Here is a 12,696-nt window from a genome sequence, read left to right on the forward strand (position 1 = left end):
AGTAGGGCCTGTAATGGGGACTTCTTAAAATTGACAAGGATCAAAGAAAACAAAATTGTATACACAAATCCCAAACCTTTGACCTTTGGGCATGTCCTCCAAAATGTGGTGTTCTGCGTCCCTTTACCCACATTAGGGGAGGTGCCTGCGACATAAGCAGCAAGTCTGGTAGGTACCACGTACAAAGTAAATTTGACAGCTTTTAACTCAAACCAAACATAATTGGGGTGTTCTGCAACTAGAAAATGGAGGAGGGTTTTTTTTTTGTCCCCAGTGCACAAATGACCTCTTACTTTTTGTTTTACTGGGCTCCAGGCCGGCTTCAAACCTGTGCACCGTTTTAACGCAGGTTGCGTGGAGGACCTATTTAGATCTATGCATGTGGGCAGAGCTACTTTATTTTTTTTCGCAGTGTTGGGTGCATTATCATGGGTCAGCCTGTGTTTCCTGCTGTTCCTGGAAATTTCTGGAACTTGAAGTGGATGGGGGTAAAAGCCCCTTTTTCCACAGCCTTTCCAGAAAGCTTCATTGATCAGTTTTCAGGCGGACCTGATCAAAAGCTCCATGTAGCTTTATGGTCAGGTGAATGTAAACGGACGTGGCCATTTACATCTGTCTACGCCTGAGTCCATTCAGGTTCTGAATAAAACAGAACAGGCTTTGTCCTTTGCAGTTTTTCTGCATCTAAATGTGACTTATCAGAGTTAGTCTGATGTAAACGGACACAAATCCACTTCCAGCTGCCCATAGAGCCATCACGGGTCCAGAGATGTCTGCTGTCAAAGTGCGGACAGAGACTGAATGGGCACGGATGTCACAAAACTGACACAGACTGAATGGGGCTGACGAAGCCTGTGTGAGAGGACCCGAGCAGCATTGACCAAGGTTTGTCGATACTTGCTGCAACTGTATCCGAACACATTTTATGCATTTTGATGCATTACCATTGCCTTCTATGGCCCTCTGAAAACACTAAAAACTGAAAAAAGGGCATGTCGTAATTTCCAATACAAACCAAACTGCAAGAAAGCTGGATACACGCTACAGTTTAAATGGGCCCTAAGGCAGCCCTAACACAGAAGAAACCATCCCTGTAGCTTTTTTAGGGGAGCACCACATGCAACACACGGTAATTAAAAATAAATGGCTTCCCACACAATAATGCATGCCTAGTGCGATACCACCAATTATTCTTCCCTCTAGCTCAAGGCCACTTTCACCGCAGCCCCCACGTCTGGTCACAGAGCTTGCACTGCTTAGGTTGCTTTCACACTGATTTGTTTTCCTTCCATTTTTGCATAAAAAAAAACAAACTGCATAACCAATAAATCCTATGGAACTCTTCACAGTGGTCAGTTGGGGGTCCTTTGCATTGTTAAAAGTTGTGCTTGCTGCATTTTTGGTGCATGTGTGGTGTGGTAAGAAAAATGCATCAAACAACCCCCCCCCCCAGCTTAACTGGCAATGGCGCTGTCATGCAACGCTGAACGCAAACGAAATTTACATCCTTTTTTTCCCCCAACGAATAGAGCTTTCTTTTGGTGGTATTTGATCGCTTCTGCATTTTTTATTTTGCGCGCTATAAACATAAAAAGACCAACAATTTTGGGGAAAAAATATTTTTAACATTTTGCTATTAAACATGTCCAGTAAAAAATGTAAAATATCAAATTTCGTCATAATTTAGGCCAAAATGTATTCTGCTACATAAATATATATAAGGTGCGGAGCTAAACAGTTCAACCAATACTGAAAGCTCATTATATAAAATATGCCAAGATTAATAAAACCATAAAAATCATCATAAGAATAAAGTGACTTGTGACAAAGTGCCAATAATTCCGATGTATTCAGTGACTTTGGTGACCTCATATAGTCCGTCACAGCAGTCCTGCACTCTCCGACTGGTAGGAAGGAAGAATTGATCGTGGCTGTCGGGGAGGACTCCGTATCTATCGCCATCCTCATGGTGGAGGTGCAGCTATCAACAACCCACAGAGCTGTATGTAAGGGGAGACTGAGCCATATTGCCAGAAGGAGAGATCGGTGAGGGGAATACCTGACCAGAGCAGATCCATCCATACAGGAGCCTTCAGTGTATCCATAAGAGAATATTGTCTCTAAATGCGCAGATTAACTGTGCATCTGGTGAGTGCGCAGCCTTTACATAATACCAGTCATTTCACCACAGTCTGGATGGAGCACCTATTACTGGAGATAATTTGATCTCCCATACTCTTAATTGGGACAATTACTCTATATTAACACTACTGGTCACTCTAACAGTGACGGACTATATGAGATTACGAAAGTCACTGAATACATATGAATGTTTGGCACTTTGTCACAAGTCACTTTATTCTTATGATGATTTTTATGGTTTTATTAATCTTGGCATATTTTATATATTGAGCATTCATTATTGGTTGAACTGTTTAGCGCCGCACCTTATATATATTTAAGTCTTGAGAGGTTATTTGGTATCCTTTTTGTGCTTTGGCTGCTTTTTTGCTTTTAGCGCTCACTTCCTCTTTTTATGATTGTATTCTGCTACATGTCTTTGTTAAACAAAATCCCAATACGTGTAAATTAATTGGTTTACGTAATTTTTTTTTACTAGTACTGGCAGCGATCAGCGACTTATAGCGGGACTGCGGAGGGCATTCTGACACTGAGACCCCCAGTGACACCAATACAGTGATCAGTGCTAACACAAAAGCACTGACACTGTACTATTGGCACTGGTAGGCAGGAAGGGGTTAACGTGGGGCAATCAAAGGGCTAACTGTGTGCTGTTTTACTGTGTGGGCTGTGTGTGTTTCATTGTAAGCACGCTGCTTTGTATGGCTTTGCTATGCAGAGCCGTACAAAGCAGTGTGCAGCAGCTGACAGGGGACAGAACTGTGTTGTTTATACACAGGTCTCTCCACTGTCGGAGATACTCAGTGATCACTGGATACCGGCGAGAACTGCCTGGCCCGGACCCAACGATTGACAGCCGAGGCCGTGAATGGCTGCGTGGGTAGGGCGCACGTGCGTCTCCTACCCGGAACTGCAATATCATGTATATATACGTGATTTTGCACACCTGTGCCGCCCTGTAGCAATATATTTGCTTAAGAATATATTGACACCAAAAGCAGCTCTCAAAGGCGTAGCGTTTTGAACGCGAAGAACTCTCCTTTCCCCCAACACATTCTGGTATAAACCAGCCCGGAGGGTAATTTTTCAATTTTAGAAGTGCACCTTTTCCAGACTTTATGGCTTCACACACACGGCTGCCACAGGAGGTAAAAACAGGTGGCTGAGCTGCCACATGCGACCCATTCAGGTAAACGGGCCCATGCCACAACTCAATCACTGGGCTTGTGGTGTGATATTTACATACAAGATTTCCATTTGACTGGCAATAAAGGGGGGTTTAGTTGCTGGCAATATCACCTGCTGAATGTCTGGCAGCCACTGCTCTACCACCCTCTGAAAAGCAAGTCACCTCACAACGCTTTGCAAAGGCATGGGTTATTTACCAGTAAAATCCACCTAATGTGACTCATTCAAGTGAATAGGTCCAAGCTGCAACCGTGTGCAATGTACACGGTTGCAGCGCGGTGGTGCAGACTTTTTAGGGGTTAAAACAGGCCATGAGGATGCCTGCCCCTGTCGCCTGTAAAATATACTCTGAAAAGCGATCCACCACTCTTCAGAGTGCTACAAGCCCTTAAGTAAAGAACAGTTGTAATTTTCGTTTTATCAGTGCTGTCATTAGGAAGGTTTCCCTTCACTTCCTGTCCTGTAGACTCAGCAGGAAGTGAAAGGATAGCTTTCACTTCTGCCCTCTGAAAAGTAATTCACTGTGCAAGGCTTTTCAAAGGGGCAACAAGAGCTTCTATTTTTCACCTCATTTATGTATACAGAATAGATATATATGTCTATTAATGACATCCCGTGTAATAACCGGAACTGGAAATACCACAATGTGTAAAGTGTGGCTTAGGTGTTAGAAAATAGTTTTCCTCATGTAGTTGTATGTTATTGTATATACTATTATTTGACTAGATAATGTGTGTAATAGTTACCTTTAGTTTCGGATTAATTTCTAAGTAAGTGACAATGTACCTCTAAATAGTAAGTTACTTTACCTGAAGGTATGTTAGGGTTTGTTAAAATATCTGGAAAGTGACATAAATAGCATGTAATGTTAATACTAAATTACTGAACAAAGAATTGAGCTCGGCCCATTACAGTGAATGTAGCTCCTTAAAAAAGAGGACTTTTTGAACGGTGGAATAAACAGCACAATATATGGAGAATGTTGTATAGAACATTGAATAATGGTGGCAAAGTCTACATTAGAGTCAAAGTATGCCTCAATTTCTTTTTCTCTTTCCGTTTTCTTGTTTCTCCCTTCTTTTTATTAGAGAAAACAGAATAGCTGGATATCGTGTGATATGTATAAATGGGGTTGTGTAAAGTAAAAAGTAACCAGTAATGTGTTGCTCTCAGGTGGAGATTTACAAACTGGTATTATAGAGGGCAATATATAGGAGTCAAGGCAGTTATAATAGACTTCTTAGGTGACGGATATGTACAGTATAAATTATTATTGTTATTAGATGTTTTAGCTGTTTTCTGATTGTAGTATTTATAGTAGTTGATGCTTTGAAATAAATATGAATATAAAGTATACCAGTATAATAATTTTTTTTTCTCAAAACATCAACTGCTATAACTTCTGCAAGCAGAAACCAGCGAAAATATTTATTATTATTAATATTAATAATAAAAACAATACCAGTGTATTTTTTTTTTTCAACACTTGCCCTCCTGAGGATTGACCCCCATTCCTGACCAGGCCTTTTTTTTGCTTTTTGGCGTTGCACTGCTTCAACTGATAATTGCGCGGTTATGCAATGCTGCACCCAAATGAAATGTACATCCTTTTTTTCACACAAATAGAGCTTTCTTTCGGTGGTATTTTTGCTCTATAAACAAAAAAATTTTGAAAAAAAAAAAATTTCTACATTCAGCTATAAAAAATATATCGTAAACTCAAAGTTAGTCAAAAAATTTAGGCCAATCTGTATTCTGCTAAATGTCTTTGGTAAAAAAAAAATCCCAATAAGTGTATATTGATTGCTTTGTGTGAAAGTTATAGTGTCTACAAACTATGGTATAGATACTGTAATTTATGCAATTTTTTGCTATACAGCGCTGCACTAGTTTAACTGACAATTGCGTGGTTATGCAAAGCTGTGCCCAAACAAAATGTATGTCCTTTCTTTCACACGAATAGAGCTTTCTTTCAGTGGTATTTGATCACCTGTGCGCTTTTTATTTTTTGCGCTATAAAAAATAAAACGCGAAAAAAAAACCCAGTATTTTCTCTTTTCTGTCAAAAAATATCCAAAAAACTAAAATTTCATCATAAATTTGGGCCAAAATATATTCTGCTACATGTTTTTGGTAAAAAAAATCCCAATAGGTGTATATTGATTGCTTTGTGTGAAAGTTATAGCATCTACAAACTATGGTATAGATAATTTGAAATTTACACAGTTTTTACTTTCTGACTGCCTATCACATTTCTTGAGGTGCTAAAATACCAGGATAGTCCAACACCCCCAAATGACCCCTTTTCGGAAATTAGACACCCTAAGCTATCTGCTGAGAGGAATATGAGTCAATGGAAATTTTTTTTTCCCACAAGTTTTTGTGACAAAAACAGTTTTTTTTTCTACAAAGTTGTCTCTTAAATGATATATTGCTCACAAAAGCCATGGGTATATGTTGAATTACACCCCAAAATACATTCTGCTACTTCTACTGAGTATGGGGATTCCACATGTGTGAGACTTTTTGGGAGCTTAGCCACATACAGGAGCCTGAAATCCAATGACCACTTTGAAAGCCTGAAGGTGTGTAACTTCTTCATTTCACTTCCTCACTACCTATCACAGTTTTGGAGGCCCTGAAATGCCAGGATAGCACCAACCCCCCCCCCCCCAAATGACCCCTTTTTGGAAAGTAGACACTCCAAGGAATTTAAAAAGAGGCATGGTGAGTATTTTGCAGATCTAGTTTTTTCTCACAAGGTTTTGAAATATAAAAAAAGAAAAGAAAAAATATGTTTTTGTTTTCTTTCTTTATTTTCCAAAAACCTGTGGCAACAAACGAGATCTGCAAAATGATTCACCATGTTTCTTATCAAATTCTTTGGGGTGTCTACTTTCCAAAAATGAGTCATTTGGGGGGTTTGGTTCTATTCTGGCATTTCAGGGCCTCCAACACTGTGATAAGTAGTCAGGAAGTGTAGTGAGGAAATAAAGCCCTTTAAAAGCCTGAAGGTGCTTATTGGATTTTGGGGTCCTGTACTTGACTAGACTACCAACAAATATCTCACATGTGGTACCCCCATGCTCGGGACAAGTAGCAGAATGTATTTTGGGGAGTAATTCCACATATACCTATGGCATGTGTGAGCAATAAATTATTAAAATGACAATTACAGTCAGGTCCATCAATATTGGGACATGGACACAATTCTAACATTTTTGGCTCTATACACCACCACAATGGATTTGAAATGAAACAAACAAGATGTGCTTTAACTGCAGACTGTCAGCTTTAATTTGAGGGTATTTACATCCAAATCAGGTAAACGGTGTAGGAATTACAACACTTTGCATATGTGCCTCCCACTTGCTAAGGGACCAAAAGTAATGGGACAGAATAATAATCATAAATCAAACTTTCACTTTTTAATACTTGGTTGCAAATCTTTTGCAGTTAATTACAGCCTGAAGTCTGGAACGCATAGACATCACCAGACGCTGGGTTTCATCCCTGGTGATGCTCTGCCAGGCCTCTACTGCAACTGTCTTCAGTTGCTGCTTGTTCTTGGGGCATTTTCCCTTCAGTTTTGTCTTCAGCAAGTGAAATGCATGCTCAATCGGATTCAGGTCAGGTGATTGACTTGGCCATTGGATAACATTCCACTTCTTTCCCTTAAAAAACTCTTTGGTTGTTTTTGCAGTATGCTTTGGGTCATTGTCCATCTGCACTGTGAAGTGGCGTCCAATGAGTTCTGAAGCATTTGGCTGAATATGAGCAGATAATATTGCCCGAAACACTTCAGAATTCATCCTGCTGCTTTTGTCAGCAGTCACATCATCAATAAATACAAGAGAACCAGTTCCATTGGCAGCCATGCATGCCCACGCCATGACTCTACCATCACCATGCTTCACTGATGAGGTGGTATGCTTAGGATCATGAGCAGTTCCTTTCCTTCTCCATACTCTTCTCTTCCCATCACTCTGGTACAAGTTGATCTTGGTCTCATCTGTCCATAGGATGTTGTTCCAGAACTGTGAAGGCTTTTTTAGATGTTGTTTGGCAAACTCTAATCTGGCCTTCCTGTTTTTGAGGCTCACCAATGGTTTACATCTTGTGGTGAACCCTCTGTATTCACTCTGGTGAAGTCTACTCTTGATTGTTGACTTTCACACACATACACCTACCTCCTGGAGAGTGTTCTTGATCTGACCAACTGTTGTGAAGGGTGTTTTCTTCACCAGGGAAAGAATTCTCTGGTCATCCAGCACAGTTGTTTTCAGTGGTCTTCCAGGTTTTTTGGTGTTGCTGAGCTCACCGGTGCATTCCTTCTTTTTAAGAATGTTCCAAACAGTTGTTTTGGCCACGTCTAATGTTTTTGCTATCTCTCTGATGGGTTTGTTTTTTCAGCCTAATGATGGCTTGCTTCACTGATAGTGATAGCTCTTTGGATCTCATCTTGAGAGTTTACAGCAACAGATTCTAAATGCAAATAGCACACTTTAAATGAACTCTGGACCTTTTATCTGCTCAGTGTAATTGGGATAATGAGGGAATAACACACACCTGGCCATGGAACATCTGAGAAGCCAATTGTCCCATTACTTTTGGTCCCTTAACAAGTGGGAGGCACATATGCAAACTGTTGTAATTCCTATACCGTTCACCTGATTTGGATGTAAATACCCTCAAATTAAAGCTGACAGTCTGCAGTTAAAGCACATCTTGTTAGTTTTCAAATCCACTGTGGTGGTGTATAGAGCCAAAAATGTTAGAATTGTGTCGATTTCCAATATTTATGGACCTGACTGTACATTGGACATTTTATGTTATTTCAGTATCTGGTAACAACCTCTTTTTATGTTCTTATAGGGGCTGAAGACGAGGATGAACTCATTATTTTAAGAAAAGAAACCCCGTCTGACCAATTTGTGTCTTTAAGTTTGATCTTCTCAATATGGTTCTTGTCTCTAGTTGGCATACCTTTAATTGCCTTAATTGTAGGTGTTCTTTGTACATGTTGTGCACTCACTGTAATTCATGCCTTACACAGACCACATTCAGAATTTAATTGGAGATAGGCGAATGTGCCTTCCACAGGTCTATGAATACTAACAGGTTCTTGTCTAGTGGTATGTCACACAAGGGGACATTTTTGATGTCTTCAAGCATTCCTGTTTATTTTTAAAGTGTTACTAAACTCCGGACCCTGCATTCACTACATGTGGTCTCCCACAGTACACAGAGCATGGAAATGCAATTATTTTTGTAAATATAAACTGCTAAATACCTTTTCTTTTAGAGCAGTCGTGACTTTTATCAGTATCCAGCCAAGCACTGGTTAAAGCTTATAGGAGGAGTTTTCTTTAGGCTCTAGGAGGTTTCAAGACCCCTGACCCTCTGTCTAGACAGTGCTGATTGGCTCTCTGTTTATCGCATGCACTTTCCCAAGAAAAAAAAAAAATCTCTAGCAATACACACCAAGCTGAGCATGTGCAGAGAGACTCCACAAAATATGTCTTATCAGGAGATAAGAGGGGAACACTGGAAGAAGGGGAGGATCAGAGAAGTAAGGATCAAACAGCCTTTTTACACAATGCAGAGGATTAACCCCTTAGGCTCCACAGTGAGTGTAACAAGCAAACTTTACTGCATATACAGACTGATTATACTGTTGGGGGTTTACTAACACTTTAAGTCAATTTAGCACAATTTCTGTTAATATTATGCAATTTAAAGAGTTGTAATGTATAAGAAACTATACATAAAGCAGACGTGGGTAAGCAGGTTTATTTAAATTCATTTATTTTTTCATAGAAATGTATTAAATTGCCCACCCATGTAGACAGTGCCTTTAGTTGTATATAAGCTCTTCCAGGTTTCCTCAATCTGTATTGAAATGTAGGATCCGATCCCAGGACTCCCTGTGGGAAAGACTGGTCCTCTTTACCTTTTACAACGCTACACAGCAGGGAGGGAAACAAGGTATTTAAGAAATCTGTTGAATTATGTGGATGGGTAGAGGGTAGATGTAGGGAAGCTAAAAATGAGCTTGAAAAACACCAGATTGAAAACATGAAGCAGAAGGTCCATTCTATTGTATTGAAAGCCCACCTCCAAATCATTTCCAAAAGTGTCTGAATAATAAAAAAAAGCTTGCCTTGGCCCCAGCTTCTGAAGCACAGATGATGTCCCATTCACATCCAAACTCCTCGAGCGCTTAGTCTACACTCGCCTAAGCTCTCACCTCAACGACAACAACCTCCTCGATCCCCTACAGTCCGGCTTCCGTCCCCTACACTCCACCGAAACTGCCTTACTCAAACCCTCCAACGACCTTCTAACCGCCAAAGCTAATGGCCACTATTCAGTGCTCCTACTCCTTGACCTCTCCGTGGCCTTTGACACAGTCGACCACCCCCTCCTCCTCAAAAAACTACACTCCCACGGCCTCAGAGATTGCGCTCTCTCCTGGCTCTCCTCCTATCTCTCCCAACGCTCTTTCAGAGTTACTTATAACGCTACCACCTCCCCCTCACTCCCCCTCTCTGTTGGGGTCCCTCAAGGCTCCGTCCTCGAGCCCCTTCTCTTCTCCATCTACACCTCCTCCCTTGGCCAACTCATGCACTCTCACGGCTTCAACTACCACCTCTATGCCAATGACACACAAATCTATCTCTCAACCCCTCGCCTCACCCCATCAGTCTCCGCCTGAATCACAAACCTAGTGAACGACATATCAGACTGGATGTCGCTCCACTTCCTTAAACTGAACTTCTCCAAAACCGAGCTCCTAGTCTTCCCCCAGCCCACCCCCCCCCCCCCCCATTGACTTCTCCATCATGTCCAACAATGCCACTATCAGGCCCGCCCTGCAGGCCCGAGTACTTGGTGTCATTCTGGACTCCAACCTTTCCTTCCAGCCCCAAGTCCAATCATTAACAAACTCATGCAGACTCCACCTCCGCAACATCGCCAAAATCTGCATGTTCCTAACCCCGGAAACCACTAAGCAGCTCATCCACTCCCTCAATCCTAACACTGACGTACAAAGCTGTCCACCATACTGCCCCAAATAACATCACCGACCTAATATCCATGTACCACCCAACACGCACACTCTGCTCCTCACAAGACCTCCTTCTCTCTAGTACCCTGGTCTCCTCCTCCCATGCCCGCCTCCAGGATTTCTCCAGGGTGTCACCCATCCTCTGGAACTCCCTGCCCCAACCCATCAGACTATCACCAAGTCTCCTCTCCTTTAGGCGTACCCTGAAAACCCACCTCTTCAGGGAAGCCTACCCCACCCCCTGCTAATTTGCTGACCTCCTCCACTCTTCCTACCACTCCATCCCCCACAGCTATCTCCTCCTGTACCACTATCCCCTCCCTCCTAGATTGTAAGCTCGAAAAAGCAGGGCCCTCGAACCCCTCGTGTATCGCACTGTATTGTTATTGTACTGTCGCATGTTCTGTAACCCATTGTAATGTACTACGCTGAGCGAACTGTTGGCGCTTTATAAATACTGTATAATAATAATGTCACCATACCTACCTCCTCGAATAGCTGCCTTCTCACAAGATTTCGAGCTCCCAGCTATCTCAGGAAGCACCAGACATGGTGACATCATCCACACCTTCTGGACGCATCTAAAGCTGGGGCAAAGGTATTTTTTTTTTCTTATTTTAGCAACAGCAATATTTTGGGATCATCTTTGTCGGCAATTTGACTAAATAAGCAGATCTTGTTATTTTAAATGCAAGATCTGCTTTAAGGCTGGGTTCAAACCTATGCACGTTGCATTTGAGTAGTTTCTGTATTGCGTTTTTGCACCTGTGTTTTTTTTGTTCTTGTTGCAGATTTAAAACGCAAAACGCATCAAAAACACAATACATGCTTTTCTGCAGCATTTCCATTGAAGTCTATAGAACCAAAACTGCAACTTTTTGTGTTAAAAAACATTCCTGACCCTTTCCAAAAAACGCATCGGGTGAAAACATGCAGATGTGAACCTGTCCCATAGGAAATCATATTAAATAGACTGTACTGTGTTTCTGCAAAACGCTGTAGAAAACACTTAGGTGTGAACCTAGGGTAAATGTAGCCAAGAAATATGGTCTCCTACTCTGCCAGACAAAGATGTGATGTGGAGCAGAGATATGTTAACTCAGTACAAGCTGGACAGAATTACAAATCTTTTGAAAGGTAAAACAGTTCCGTTATGCAAGCCATAGATGATGTGATTTTTTTTCTTACAACCACGGGTTGCAGAAAATTGTGTAATTCCCTAACATATTCTGCTGGCAGGGAGTCTTCCCTGCCAGCAGAACACCATAACTGCTAGCAGCTATAAGCCACCAGCAGTAATTGCTTACAAAAGAATCAGACAGGCTTGTTATACTGAAGGTAATTGATGGATCAACTTGTATTGATGTATTTCATCGGTTTATTTAGCTTTCTGGAGGTCAGCTTTAAAATGCAATTCTGATTGGCTGCTATGGATAAACAATCAGCAGCTTTTTTATGATTCAGTTACTATTGGTCTAAGGCTTAAAATTTCAAGTCCTGAGCTACTAGCCAGGCCTTAAGAGTTACTCGCCACCAACAAACACACACAGAGACAGCTGTACACACACACAGACATGTACATACACATACAGAAACATGTATACACACGCACAGAGACATGTACATACATATACACAGAGACACATGTACACACACACAGACATGTACATACGCACACACACGCACACACAGAAACATGTATACACACTCACAGAGACATGTACATACACACACATACACACAGAGACATGTACACACACACAGACATGTACATACACACACACGCACAGAGACACATGTACACACAGACACACACATATAGACACATGTATACACACACAGGCACGTACAGACACACATACACACAGATACATTTACATACACAGAAATACACACGCACAGACACATGTACGTACACACAGACACATGTACGTACACACAGACACATGTACGTACACATAGACACATGTACGTACACACAGACACATGTACCCACAGACACATGTACATACACACAGACATGTACGTACATACACACAAACACATGTACATGCACACACACACACACACACACATACATGTACATACACACAGACACATGTACAGATACACACATGTACATACACAGAAACATGTACAACCCCCCCCCCCCCCCATAAAAAGTTTCAGTACTTCGCTATTCACTCACAGAGCTGGGTACTACACTCTAGGGGGAGGCAGAGAGCACAGCACACACTCCTTGCTTTGCTTTCACTGCGCTCAGCTATTGAGCAGTCTGACGGCTCCCAGTGCCA

The 12,696-nt window shown here is 41.5% G+C and overlaps 1 long non-coding RNA gene across 2 annotated transcripts in view; it reads left to right on the forward strand.

The window, feature by feature from the left end:
• Window positions 1–12,696, forward strand: part of LOC149470213 (uncharacterized) — a 179,264-nt gene that overhangs the window by 29,934 nt on the left and 136,634 nt on the right. The window lies entirely within an intron of this gene.

Source organism: Staurois parvus, unplaced genomic scaffold, assembly GCF_062004578.1.
Source record: "Staurois parvus isolate SC_StPar_1 unplaced genomic scaffold, SC_StPar_1.0 ptg000050l, whole genome shotgun sequence".
Taxonomy (NCBI): Eukaryota; Metazoa; Chordata; class Amphibia; order Anura; family Ranidae; genus Staurois; species Staurois parvus.